The following is an 11,947-nucleotide window of genomic DNA, read 5'->3' as shown; positions in this document are numbered from 1 at the left end:
CCACAGGGCCATGACCATTCCGAACCCAGACTCATGTCCAATTTCCTGCCCGCTCCCCGTAACCCTTAATTCCCTTTACTTCTAGGAAACTATCTATTTCTGTTTTAAATTTATTTAATGATGTAGCTTCCACAGCTTTCTGGGGCAGCAAATTCCACAAACCTACCACCCTCTGAGTGAAGAAGTTTCTCCTCATCTCAGTTTTGAATGAGCAGCCCCTTATTTTAAGATTATGCCCCCTAGTTCTAGTTTCACCCATCATTGGGAACATCCTCACCGCATCCACCCGATCAAGCCCCTTCACAATCTTATATGTTTCAATAAGATCGCCTCTCATTCTTCTGAACTCCAATGAGTAGAGTCCCAATCTACTCAACCTCCAGGTTCGGACGAGCAAGACCTTTCTGTCCATTTCATTGCATCTTTTTAGTGTGATCAATTTTAAAACACAGACATCTGTATAGTTTGTTGGACCATTGGCTTCAATCATTTTTAAAGAAACAACTTGTTATTTTTATGTGACCATTCGCTTTGAAAGCGGAACTTTAAAACAAGTTAACTCGATTGGTCAATTCAGTAGCGAAGGAGAATCATTGCTTATCGTTAATTGGGGGTGATGTAACGTTACTTGTCAATAACTCAACAGATACTTAGAAATGGTCCCGTTTAAAGAAAAGGAAAACCGCAGCTATTAAAACAAACTGCTCAGATTCAGAATTTGATAGAATTGTGTAAGAAGTTCTGCCAAACACTTTAAAATGTCCCTGTCTGTCATATATAAATATATATATACACACACACTTCTCCCTTCTTTCTGTTTCGAAGCAGTATGTTGTCCTGAAGTGGTAATTATAACCTCTAGCTTCTACATATTGGCAACTGCTGCAGCAATGCTCTCAGCTCGAGCCCTTGCAGCCACTGCACCATTCCTAATCCCGAGCTCCGCCTTGTCAATCAGGAGCCCCGCTGGAGCTGCTCATTGTTCACTGAGGCGCTGGCCTTGGTATTTGCCCTTCTTTCTCTTCAGCCTCTACAGGGAATCCAACATGGCAATCAGGAAGCAATTTGCGAATTGGCGGCTTCTGTAAATAATCTTCTGCGTCTTAACAAGGACGCCTTTTGACGAGAGTTTATTGTCGCCAGACAATTTTAAAGGAAAAAGATGTCATATTAGCTTTTATTCCCTTTGCATGGCAGGTTTCGTGCAATACACTGCTGATTGTCTACCTCTCATTCGGTATATACTTCGAGCCTTTGTTCGACTCCGATGGAAGCCTAAAGACGAAATGAGTTCATTGGCTTTCACAATGCGCTACCTCTAATTGACATCCAACATCCCGTTTCTCGGCGAGTGTTGCAATTGACAGATAACAACAAACTGGCCCTATTTACTAGATATTCCGTCGAGGCGCCTGTATAAAATCATTCTTTGGAAAATCTTGTCATCATGTTGAATTGGCGTGTAGTGATAATCACAACTCAAGGTAAAACATTTTAACTTGTTTGTACTCAAAGCGGTGGCTGAGTTCTTCGGAGCATGTATTGCTTTGGATGAATCACGAATTCTGGCATGACTCCTGTCATTCAGTCACACATGATTTGCTGCTTCGAAGTCAAACACCAAAAGACATCATTGTGAACGAAATGGAACAATAATTTCAGTTAACTGCAGGTTTTGTTGTGAAACAAACAACATTTTTTGTAAAACCTTTTCTTTTTATAAAAAAAAGTTGAAACCAGGGCAGTTATAAAGTAAACACCATAGTAGTACAGGAAAGAGGTCTGTTATTATAGTAATGGACCATTCAGTCGAGTATTGGAAAGTGTTGTTGTGAGACAATTCAGCCAATAAAGTTAGTTGAAGCTTGTCAAATTCTTTTAAAGAGGATGTACCATTGTACTTTCAAGTTTCCATACAATATATATCGTGTGTGTGTGTATATGTGTGTATATCTATCTTCTATCTATCTTTTATATTTATATATCTTCTATATATATATAATAAAGCGGTCGATCTGTCTGTCTGTCCTTCCGTCTGTCTGTCTGTCTGTCCGGCTGTACACTCTAAAGTTATAGAGCGTACCTACACGTGCGTTACATCAAAAGAAAGCTTACAATTCCAGAATGGTCATAAGTGTATTTACGTTTCGGCGAGACAAAAATTGCGCCCGCGGTATCCAAAAAATGTTCAAAATTCCGCTCATTATCCGCTCATTAGCATAGAGTGACATTAAGGTCGACCAATCATACAATCGAGCGACCCGATGGTTGACCAATCGCTGCGTGGTGGGGGCGGGTTCGTCGCACGTGCGGGCCCTCCTAGAGTCGAGCGACAGGACGATTGACCAATCCTACGCTTCGGTGACATGACGGTCGACCAATCGGTGCGTGTGTGGGCGGGCCTTATCGTTCTGAACCGAGGTGAGTGGCCGCTATCTTGATTCCAAACTCTTCATTCCTTTTTCCCACTTTCTGCGTGTTTCTTTTCAATATACATTTCCAGCAAAAAAAAAAGTTGCTTTTAAAACACAAATTGTTTTTTAAAAAAGTTAATTAATTTGTACATCTTTTCTCTAACCTCTATAATTTTCCTACCTTGCACCGTTTTTGTAGGCCTCGAAGCCTGGGCCTCTCCTCCGCACCCACGCCCGAGCTAGGCACCTCCCGGCCCCAGTCAACAAGTGGCCCCCGATCGCCACCATCTTTGTGAAGGCTGGAGGGGCAGGCCTCAGCCGAGCGTCGCTACTGCCGCCATTAGTAAAGGCTGGTGCGGCGGTGGCGGTGGCGGCACGGAGCTCCGCGGAGCAGGTGCGCGGCGGTGTCTCACTCTCCCCCCCCAGTCTCTCTCTCTCTTCCCCACGCCTCCTGAATGCACGGGGGAAGAGGCCCGGGGCACCGTGGCCGCTTTCAGAGACTTCAACTCCGTGACAGGTGAGGAGGGTGTTTGGTGTTCACGTTGGGCGGCAGGCGGGTTCCCCGGGTGCTGATCCCTGGCGGTGTGGGTGTGGAGCCGGAGCCCGGCTCTTACCTTGCCCCGGAGAGTGGGCGGACGGCGGGGCCTGGAGTAGCAAATCGGGCACCGGCGCCAAGATGATTTCCATACAGAGCCTGAGCGGCCGGCGAGCTCGCAGACAAAAAATGGCAGAAAAACTGAGAGCGGCAGAGGGGAACAGTCAACAGACAGACATCAGAGAGACAGAGAAATAGGGAGGGAGAGGGAGAGGGAGAGTGAGGAGAGGGGCAGGGAGGGAGAGAGGAGAGGGGCAAGGAGGGAGAGGGGAGAGAGAGAGGGTGGGGGGAGGGGAGAGGGTGAGGAGAGGGGGAGGGAGAGAGTAAAGCAGGGAGAGACGGGGAGGGAGAGAGAGAGGGTGAGGGAGGGAGAGGGTGAGGAGAGGGGGAGGGAGGGAGAGGACAGGGGGGAGAGGGGGAGGGAGGGAGAGAGAGTAAAGCAGGGAGAGACGGGGGAGGGAGAGAGAGGGTGAGGGAGGGAAAGAGTGAGGGGGTGGGACAGGGAGGGAGAGCTTACCTTCTTCCTTCCTTCGCAGGGGTCCATCGGGCCACCTCCTCCCCCATCTCTCTCTCTCTTCCCCCTGTCTCTCTCTCTCTTCCCCCCAGTCACTCTCTCTCTTCCCCCCGTCGCTCTCTCTTCCCCCCCAGTCGCTTTCTCTCTTCCCCCCCATTCGCTCTCTCTCTTCCCCCCCAGTCGCTCTCTCTCTTCCCCCCCAGTCGCTCTCTCTCTTCCCCCCCAGTCGCTCTCTCTTCCCCCCAGTCGCTCTCTCTCTTCCCCCCCAGTCACTCTCTCTCTTCCCCCCCAGTCGCTTTCTCTCTTCCCCCCAGTCGCTCTCTCTCTTCCCCCCCAGTCGCTCTCTCTCTTCCGCCCCAGTCACTCTCTCTCTCTCTTCCTCCCCAGTCACTCTCTCTCTCTCTTCCTCCCCAGTCGCTCTCTCTCGCTCTTCCCCCCAGTCGCTCTCTCTCTCTCTTCCCCCCCAGTCGCTCTCTCTCTCTCTTTCAACAACAACATGCCCTCAAAAAAGCCTCGGCACCGCCGGGCACTCCAGCTAGTATATACAATAAAGTGGTTCATTCCGTTTGTCTGTCCAGCTATACACTCGAAAGTTATAGAGCGTACCTACACGTGCGTTACATCCAAAGAAAGCTTACGATTCCAGAACGGTCATAAGCGTATTTACTTTTTGGTCGGACAAAAATTGTTCGCACATTATACAAAAAACCTTCAAAATTCCACTCATTATCCACTCATTAGCATTGATTGACTGACGTCAAGGTCGACCAATCCTGTGCCGTCATGATTGACCAATCCTACAGTTCAGTCACCTGATGGTTGACCAATCGGTGTGTGTGTGGGCGGGACTAATCATTTTCATCTCAGGGATCTGGCAGCCATTGCCTCAAGCTAAAAACCCCATTGCCTCAACCTAAAAATATGCTCATTGAGGTTAGTATCTTATTTTTTTTGAAAAACATTTACCAAAAATGTTTTATAAGTACTTTAACTTTCATCTTTGAAGGTATTAAAAGCTAGAAATGTTTAGCTTAAAAACAGTGCAAAACGGGCCTAGGCTTCTCCAACTGCTGACAGCCCAAATCCAGTCCCAGGCTTCCAGCCCACACATCGACCAGGCCCGAGAGGGGGGACAGACAGGGGCAAAGAGACCGCGCAGCCCAAAATTGCCCTCGCACCATGGGGCTCCCCTGCTAGTATATATATATATAATATGTTTTGAGTCCATCACACTTTGTTGTGTTGAAAGAATGAAAGGAAGGCAGCCCTTTTATGCTGGTTACATAAGAACATAAGAAATAGGAGCAGGAGTAGACAATTTGTCCTCTCGAGCCTGCTCCATCATTCAATAAGATCATGGCTGATCTGATCTTGGCCTCAACTCCACTTTCCCGCCTAGTCCCCATAACCCGTGACTCCCCTGTAGCTCAAATATCTGTCTATCTCCGCCTTGAATATATTCAATGACTCTGCCTCCACAGCTCTCTGGTGTAGAGAATTCCAATGATTCACAACCCTCGGAGAGAAGAAATTCCCCCTCGTCTCTGTTTTAAATGGGTGACCCATTATTCTGAAACTATGCCCCCTAGTTCTAGATTCCCCCTACGAGGGGAAACGCCCTCCTTGCATCTACCCTGTTAAGCCCCCTCAGAATCTTATGGGGGAAAAATTGGGTTGCTTTGCACCTCCTGTTAGCACCCCAGGGGGGGCGTTAACAGGGTTCAAAGCCCCTAGCACCTGGGCCCGATGCCACTAATGCCTCCTGTGAAATTCAGCTGGAGGTTAGTGGCGGCAGTAGCTGGTAGCGTCCTGGGGCGCAGCGCCTCCAGTGATTGCATTATCGCCGTGCGCAATGCCCCGCTTGTGCCCAGGCCACAAACGTCAGTTGCGCCCCCTGAACTACCGCCAGATGATATGTCCGACAGGGTCAGGGTGGTGCTTTTGTGGCTGTGGCAGCGCAAATTAAAGGACAGGTGCCAGGCGGCCAATTTTTTGGGCTGCCTGCCAGCACCTGCCCCCTTTCGCTTCCGCATGCAGGGTGCCGGCCACGATCAGTCAGCCTGGCACTCCTCTGCGCTAGGCCCTTCCCCTTTAATCAGGGGAGGGAGGCCTATAATACTGCGGTGCTACGTGCTGACGCGTGTGGCGCTGTTGTACATAGCGCCGCGATATTGAATGGTAGAAACATAGAAAAATAAGAGCAGGAGTAGACCATTTGGCCCTTCGAGCCTGCTCCGCTATTCAATATGATCATGGCTGATCCCCTATCTCAATACCATATTCACACTCACTCCCCATACCCCTTGATGCCTTTTGTGTCTAGAAATCTATCTATCTCCTTCTTAAATATATTCAGTGACTTGGCCTCCACAGCCTTCTGTGGTAGAGAATTCCACAGGTTCACCACCCTCTGAGTGAAGAAATTTCTCCTCATCTCAGTCCTAAATGTCCTACCCTGATTCCTGAGACTCTGACCTCTTGTGCCCCAGGAAGGAGGGGGAGCCCTTCCAGTAGCCCCCCGCCTCCTGCTTGGGACACTACCACTCAATTTACGGTGCTGGGGCGCTAAGTTTTTTGGGTCACTAAAAGTAGCGCCCTGATGAAGATAGCACCCCAAAGGGGGCGCGACCGAATTTTTCCCCCTATATGTTTCAATAAGGTCACCTCTCATTCTTCTAAACTCCAATTAGTATAGACACAACCTGCTCAACCTTTCTTCATAAGACAACCCCTTCATCTCAGGAATCAACCTCGTGAACCTTCTGTGAACTGCCTCCAATGCAAGTGCTGTGTATCTCTTCGCCGGGAGCAAGCAGAAGCCAAGCGCAAGGAGCACACGTCAACCCAAGCACCCCACCCACCCGTCCCTTCAACCACCATCTGCCCCACCTATGACAGAGACGGTAGGTCCTGCATTGGACTCATCAGTCACCTGAGAATTCATTTTTAATGTGGAAGCAAGTCACCCTCGGTTCCGAGGGACTGCCTAAGAGAGAAAGAGAGAGAGAGATCCCTCCTTAAATAAGGAGACCAAAACTGTATGCAGTACTCCAGATGTGGTCTCACCAGCGCTCTGTACAGTTGTAGCAGGACTTCCCTACTTTTATACTCCATCCCCCTTGCAATAAAGACCAACATTCCATTTGCCTTCCTAATTACTTGCTGTACCTGCATGCTAACTTTTTGTGTTTCATGTACAAAGACCCCCAGGTCCCTCTGTTCTGCAGCATTTTGTAGTCACTCTCCATTTAAATAATAATTTGTTTTTTTATTCTTCCTACCAAAGTGAATAACCACACATTTTCCCACATTATACTCCATCTGCCAATTTTTTTTCCACTCACTTAACCGATCTATATCCCTTTGCAGACTCTGTGGCCGCGATTTTGCTGGCACTCAGAGGGCGGGTTTGGAGGCGGGTCAGGAGTTAAACCCAAAATGATTGACGGCGGGTTGCGAATCTGCCATGCACCCGCCTCCACACAACTTTCCAAAGTGTCGGGTCTGCGACTCCAGATCAGACCCGACACCAAGCGGCGGGAGAAACACTTAAGGTAGTTAACAGCTGTTTAATGCTATTTTGACAGGGTTTTCAATTTTGCCACATTTTCACCATGTTCCATGGCATTTGACAAGCACGCCAGCTGATTGTGTGAGGTGTTCCAACAAACTGAATAGTTCACAGCTGCAACTGTAGCATTAAAGCTAACCTGCCATATCAGTTCAATTTCAAATGCCAGAACTTTCTGACATTTTTCAGGTGTTTTGAGGTTGTAAGTGTGTGTTGTGAGATCTATATGCACTGTGACCTCCTTGGAATAACCTCTCTCCACATTGATTGAGCACTTTATAACATCGCTTCCTCAAGTGACATATATACCAGCGTAAAGAGAACCATTTATACCCTCTCATCCTGGTCCTCAGATTCAGAGGACGAGCAGCCGCAGCAGCAGCAGAACCAGGCACAACAGCAGCACCAACAACAGGAGCGCCAACCTTCTCCTCAGCCACCTGATGCTGCACAGGGCAGAGGGCGTCAGCGCAGGGCTGCACCATGCCACAGAAGATACCCCCAACACAGGGTTTACAGGCTGAGGATGAGCTTCCTCAACATGACTGAGCAGCTGTGCCAAAGGAGGCTGAGACTTTCACGAGAGGTAGTTGCAGACATTGCACAATGCTGCACCGAGACCTGCAGCCCAGAGGAGCGGGTGGACACACCTTACCAGTGGCTGGTAAAGTCATCACCGCACTCAACTTCTTTGCATCAGGGTCCTTCCAGGGATCAGCTGCAGACATCAGCGACATCTCACAGTCGGCCGCGCACAGATGCATAACGCAGGTTACCGATGCCCTGTTTGCCAAGTTGGCCAATTACATCCACTTCTCAACGGATGAAGCAAGTGTAACCGTGCGGGCGGTTAGGTTTGCCAATATGGCAGGCTTGCCAATGATGCAGGGTGTCGTAGACTGCACACATGTGGCCATCAGGGCACCCCATCACAACCCAGCTGTATTTGTCAACCGCAAGAGCTTCCACTCCCTTAACGTGCAGCTGGTGTGTAGCCACAGGAAGAACATTATGCATGTGTGCGCAAAGTTCCCTGGCAGCTGCCATGACTCATTCATCCTGCGGCAGTCTACTTTGCCTCAGCTCTTCAATCCGCCAATCCAACTTTCCGGATGGCTGCTTGGAGACAAGGGCTATCCCTTGAAGACGTGGCTAATGACACCGATGAGGAGGCCATCAAACGAGGCTGAGGAGCGGTACAACGAGAGCCACATTTCCACCAGAAGCATCATAGAGCAAACCATCGGCTTGCTCAAAATGCACTTCAGATGCCTGGACAGATCTACAGTACGTACCAGCCAGGGTGTCCAGAATCATTGTGGTCTGCTGTGCCCTGCATAACATCACACTGCAGCGTGGCTTACCACTGCCTGAGGAATAAGTGGCAGAGTGCACAGCCTCCTCCTCCTCAGAGGAGGAGGAGGAGGAAAAGCCGAATGAGGCTGTAGATGAGGAACACCTGGCAGAGATGGCTGTCCCAGTGCTACCAGCACACAAGCTCATTGCTGGCCATGAGGCAAGGGATGGACTCATCCATGCCAGATTCACCTAACTTTACACAGCACAGACATGTGGCTGGCACATGCACATGAGGGTTGGCAGGACCTCCATTCCACACCATACAGCATCTGTACAATAAACTATGCATTCCTATCACTCTCCCCACCATCACTGCAGATGAAAGGCATCCTCGCCTCTCACTGTGCCACTTCCAATTCTGAGCACACATAGGGCAATGCATTGAATCATTGACATCGCATTACTTTAATACAATAGAAATAAAGATCACAAACGTAACTTTGGATTATATGAAAACACCCAAGTGACTACCCTTGTGACTATTTGTGTTTTAGCTTTCTCTTACGCGTGCTTCTACTCGGTGCTTCCCCTGTGGCTTCAGCAGATGTAGAGGCACCTTGCTCACTTCCCTGCTGCGCCTGCTTAGATGCCTTTGGCAGTCGTTCTCTGGGTTTGGGAGCCTTGGAGGGCTCTGCCAAAGTCTGCTCCTCCTACGGCTGTGCAGGGGCAAAGACGGCCATCTCTGTTGGGTGAGGCATCTGGGGCTCTGACCAAGGGCTTGGCAGTGGCATGGGAGCGTGAGCGCTTGGAGAGGAGCCCCATTTCCTTGTTTTTGACCACCACCATCCCTCTCATGGGTCACCCGCACTTCACTGCTAGCAAGTAGCTGGGGAGCAGCTTGCTGCACATCAGTGCGGCCATGAGGTCCCGTCTCTGTACTGACAGTCCTCATAATGGGGACATCCATGTACCTCTGGTTCTTCTCCACGATAGATGCCCATCTATCCTCCATAGCTGACCATCCATCTAGAAGAGTCACCATGTTGGTTTGCGTCTGGCGATTTATGTCCTCCATGGAGGTTGTTGTTGTGTCGGTACCTTTCTACCTAGACACAATTTAGGTCTCAGAACTCAGAGATTCAAACATGAAGTGCTTTATTGGAAGGAAAGGAAATTCTGGAAAGTTCTGAACAAAGAGAGCTAACCTTAACTGAGAGAATACCCAACCATTTATCTCCTGTGACAGCGCCACCACAGGTGGGAGGAGAACACACAATAGAACACACAATACATAACATTTCCTCCCCTCTTAAATGGAAGGTCCACATTATTCCTCAACAGGTAAGTTACTTTCAATGCACTCAACGAACCTAGGGTAGAGGTAGACTGCCTCAAACCCTGACTTTACCCTGGGGTTTATTCTGCCCCAGTCTTGTGGGTAAGTCACTAAGCCTACAGATCCAAGCGTCTTGGAGGCCGCCGCTCTCTGACAGGATACCGGCGGTCATCGCTGGCTTCCACAGCAGTAGGCATTGACACAGCCCTGGATGGAGAAGGTGCCTGTGTCAGTTGAAAGTCAGGAGTTTGCACAGCTGGAACAGTCTCTTTGGCTTCCTGTGTTGGAGACGAGCACTGTGGCAAAGGATGCTGGTTTGCAGTATCATTCGGAAACAGTTCAGGCCAACCAGCCGTTGGAGCCTCTGTGGCTGTCTCTGCTCCTAGCAACAGTTGATCTGTGTGTCTTCTCCAGACGACGTCCTCAGCAGTCTCAACCGTGTAAGACACAGGGCCCGTCTGCGCGATCAGCGTAGCAGGAACCCATTTCGGTCCAGTGTTGTAGTTTCGAGCTAGGACGTGCTCTCCCGGATGAAACCGTCTCTCCTTGGCTCTTTTCTCTCTCTTTCAAACTTGAGCTTGTTGTTGACGATGGACAACCTGCTCTGCCCTTGGAGGTTTGAGTAAGTCAAAACTTGTCCGCAACTGCCTCTTCATCATGAGCGAAGCGAGGGAAGTTTTGGTTGTGGCATGCGGCTCGTTCCTGTAGGACAACAGGAAGCTGTTCAGACGTTGGTGGATTGAGCCCTGACCTTGCGATGCCTTCAAGGCGTGCTTCAAAGTTTGCACGAACCTTTCTGCCTGGCCATTAGTAGAGGGATGATAGGGCGCAGACCTGATGTGTTGGACACCATTCACATGCAGGAAGGTTGCAAACTCCTGTGATACAAATTGTGGACCATTGTCACTTATGAGTTGTTCCGGTGAGCCATAACGGCTGAACATCTCACCAAGTTTCTCAATTGTTTTCTCTGCCGCGGTAGACCTCATCACAGCGACCTCCAGCCACTTGCTACGAGCGTCCACAACCACCATAAACATCTTCCCTTCGAAAGGACTGGCGAAGTCCACATGTACTCACTGCCACACTTCTGCAGGCCAATCCCAGGGGTGTAGGGTTGCCAGCTGTGGAACATTCCGGACCCTTTGACATGGGGAACATGTTTTGGCTTTCTCCTCAATATTCCCATCGAGACCTGGCCACCAGAAGTAGCTTCTTGCCATTTCCTTCATCCGAACCATCCCACTGTGGCCTGTATGAAGTTGTTGCAGTATAGGTCCCCTCAGAGGTGGCGGAATGATGACACGGCGTCCCCAAAGAAGACAACCTGCCTGGACGGAGAGCTCATTTCTTTTTGAAACGTAAGCTTTCAAACTAGGAGAATCTCCTATCGCTCTCCCTCGAATGACATTGTCCATTACCTCAGACAGGACTGGATCGTTGCGGGTGTACCTTCGCACCTGAACTGCAGTGACAGGTGCTCCCTCCACTTGTCTAAAGTAGAAGATGTCTATCTGACGAGGCTCTGGGGGAGTAACAGGCAAGGGTAGCCTCGAGAGACCGTCTGCGTTGCTGTGCAAGTCTGATTTGCGATATTTGATGTCGTATGTGTGTCCTGACAACAGTAAAGCCCACCTTTGCATCCTGCTTGCAGCGAGAGACGGAATTCCGGTGTGGGGCCCGAAGATTGAAGTCAATGGACGGTGGTCTGTCAGGAGTGTGAACCTTCTCCCAAACAGGTACTGATGAAATTTTCGAATTCCAAAAACGATTCCCAAGGCCTCGCGCTCGATCTGCGCATAATTACTCTCGGCCTTGTTCAAGGTGCGTGATGCGAAGGCGATAGGTTTCTCTTCACCCGAAGGCATGATGTGGGATATGACTGCTCCCACACCATATGGTGATGCATCACATGCTAGCTGCACGGGTAGCTTTGGGTCGAAGTGTGTCAGGACCTCCGAATTCAGCAATGCTTTCTTTGCTTGGGCGAAAGCTTCGTTGCACAGTTCAGTCCATTTCCATGTTTTGCCTTGACATAGCAACTGATGTAACGGCTTCAGCAATGTTGCTAAGTCTGGAATAAACTTCCCATAGTAGTTAAGTAGCCCCAGAAATGAACGTAACTGGCTCACATTCTGGGGTGCTGGGGCCTCCACGATCGCCTTGACCTTTGGCGGCGCCTTATGCAGGCCAGTAGCGTCAATCACATGCCCCAGGT

General features: G+C 49.6%; 1 protein-coding gene across 1 annotated transcript in view; it reads left to right on the top strand.

Annotated features, from left to right (window-relative positions):
- LOC147109186 (homeobox protein SIX6) overlaps positions 1–11,947 on the top strand; it is a 101,036-nt gene that overhangs the window by 14,136 nt on the left and 74,953 nt on the right. The gene's annotated exons all lie outside the window — the stretch shown is intronic.

Source organism: Somniosus microcephalus, chromosome 12 (assembly GCF_052327205.1).
Source record: "Somniosus microcephalus isolate GS21.2 chromosome 12, FLI_Smic_1.0, whole genome shotgun sequence".
In the NCBI taxonomy this organism is placed as follows: domain Eukaryota; kingdom Metazoa; phylum Chordata; class Chondrichthyes; order Squaliformes; family Somniosidae; genus Somniosus; species Somniosus microcephalus.
Note: the sequence above shows the minus strand (reverse complement) of the source record. Positions and strands in the feature narration are given on the sequence as shown.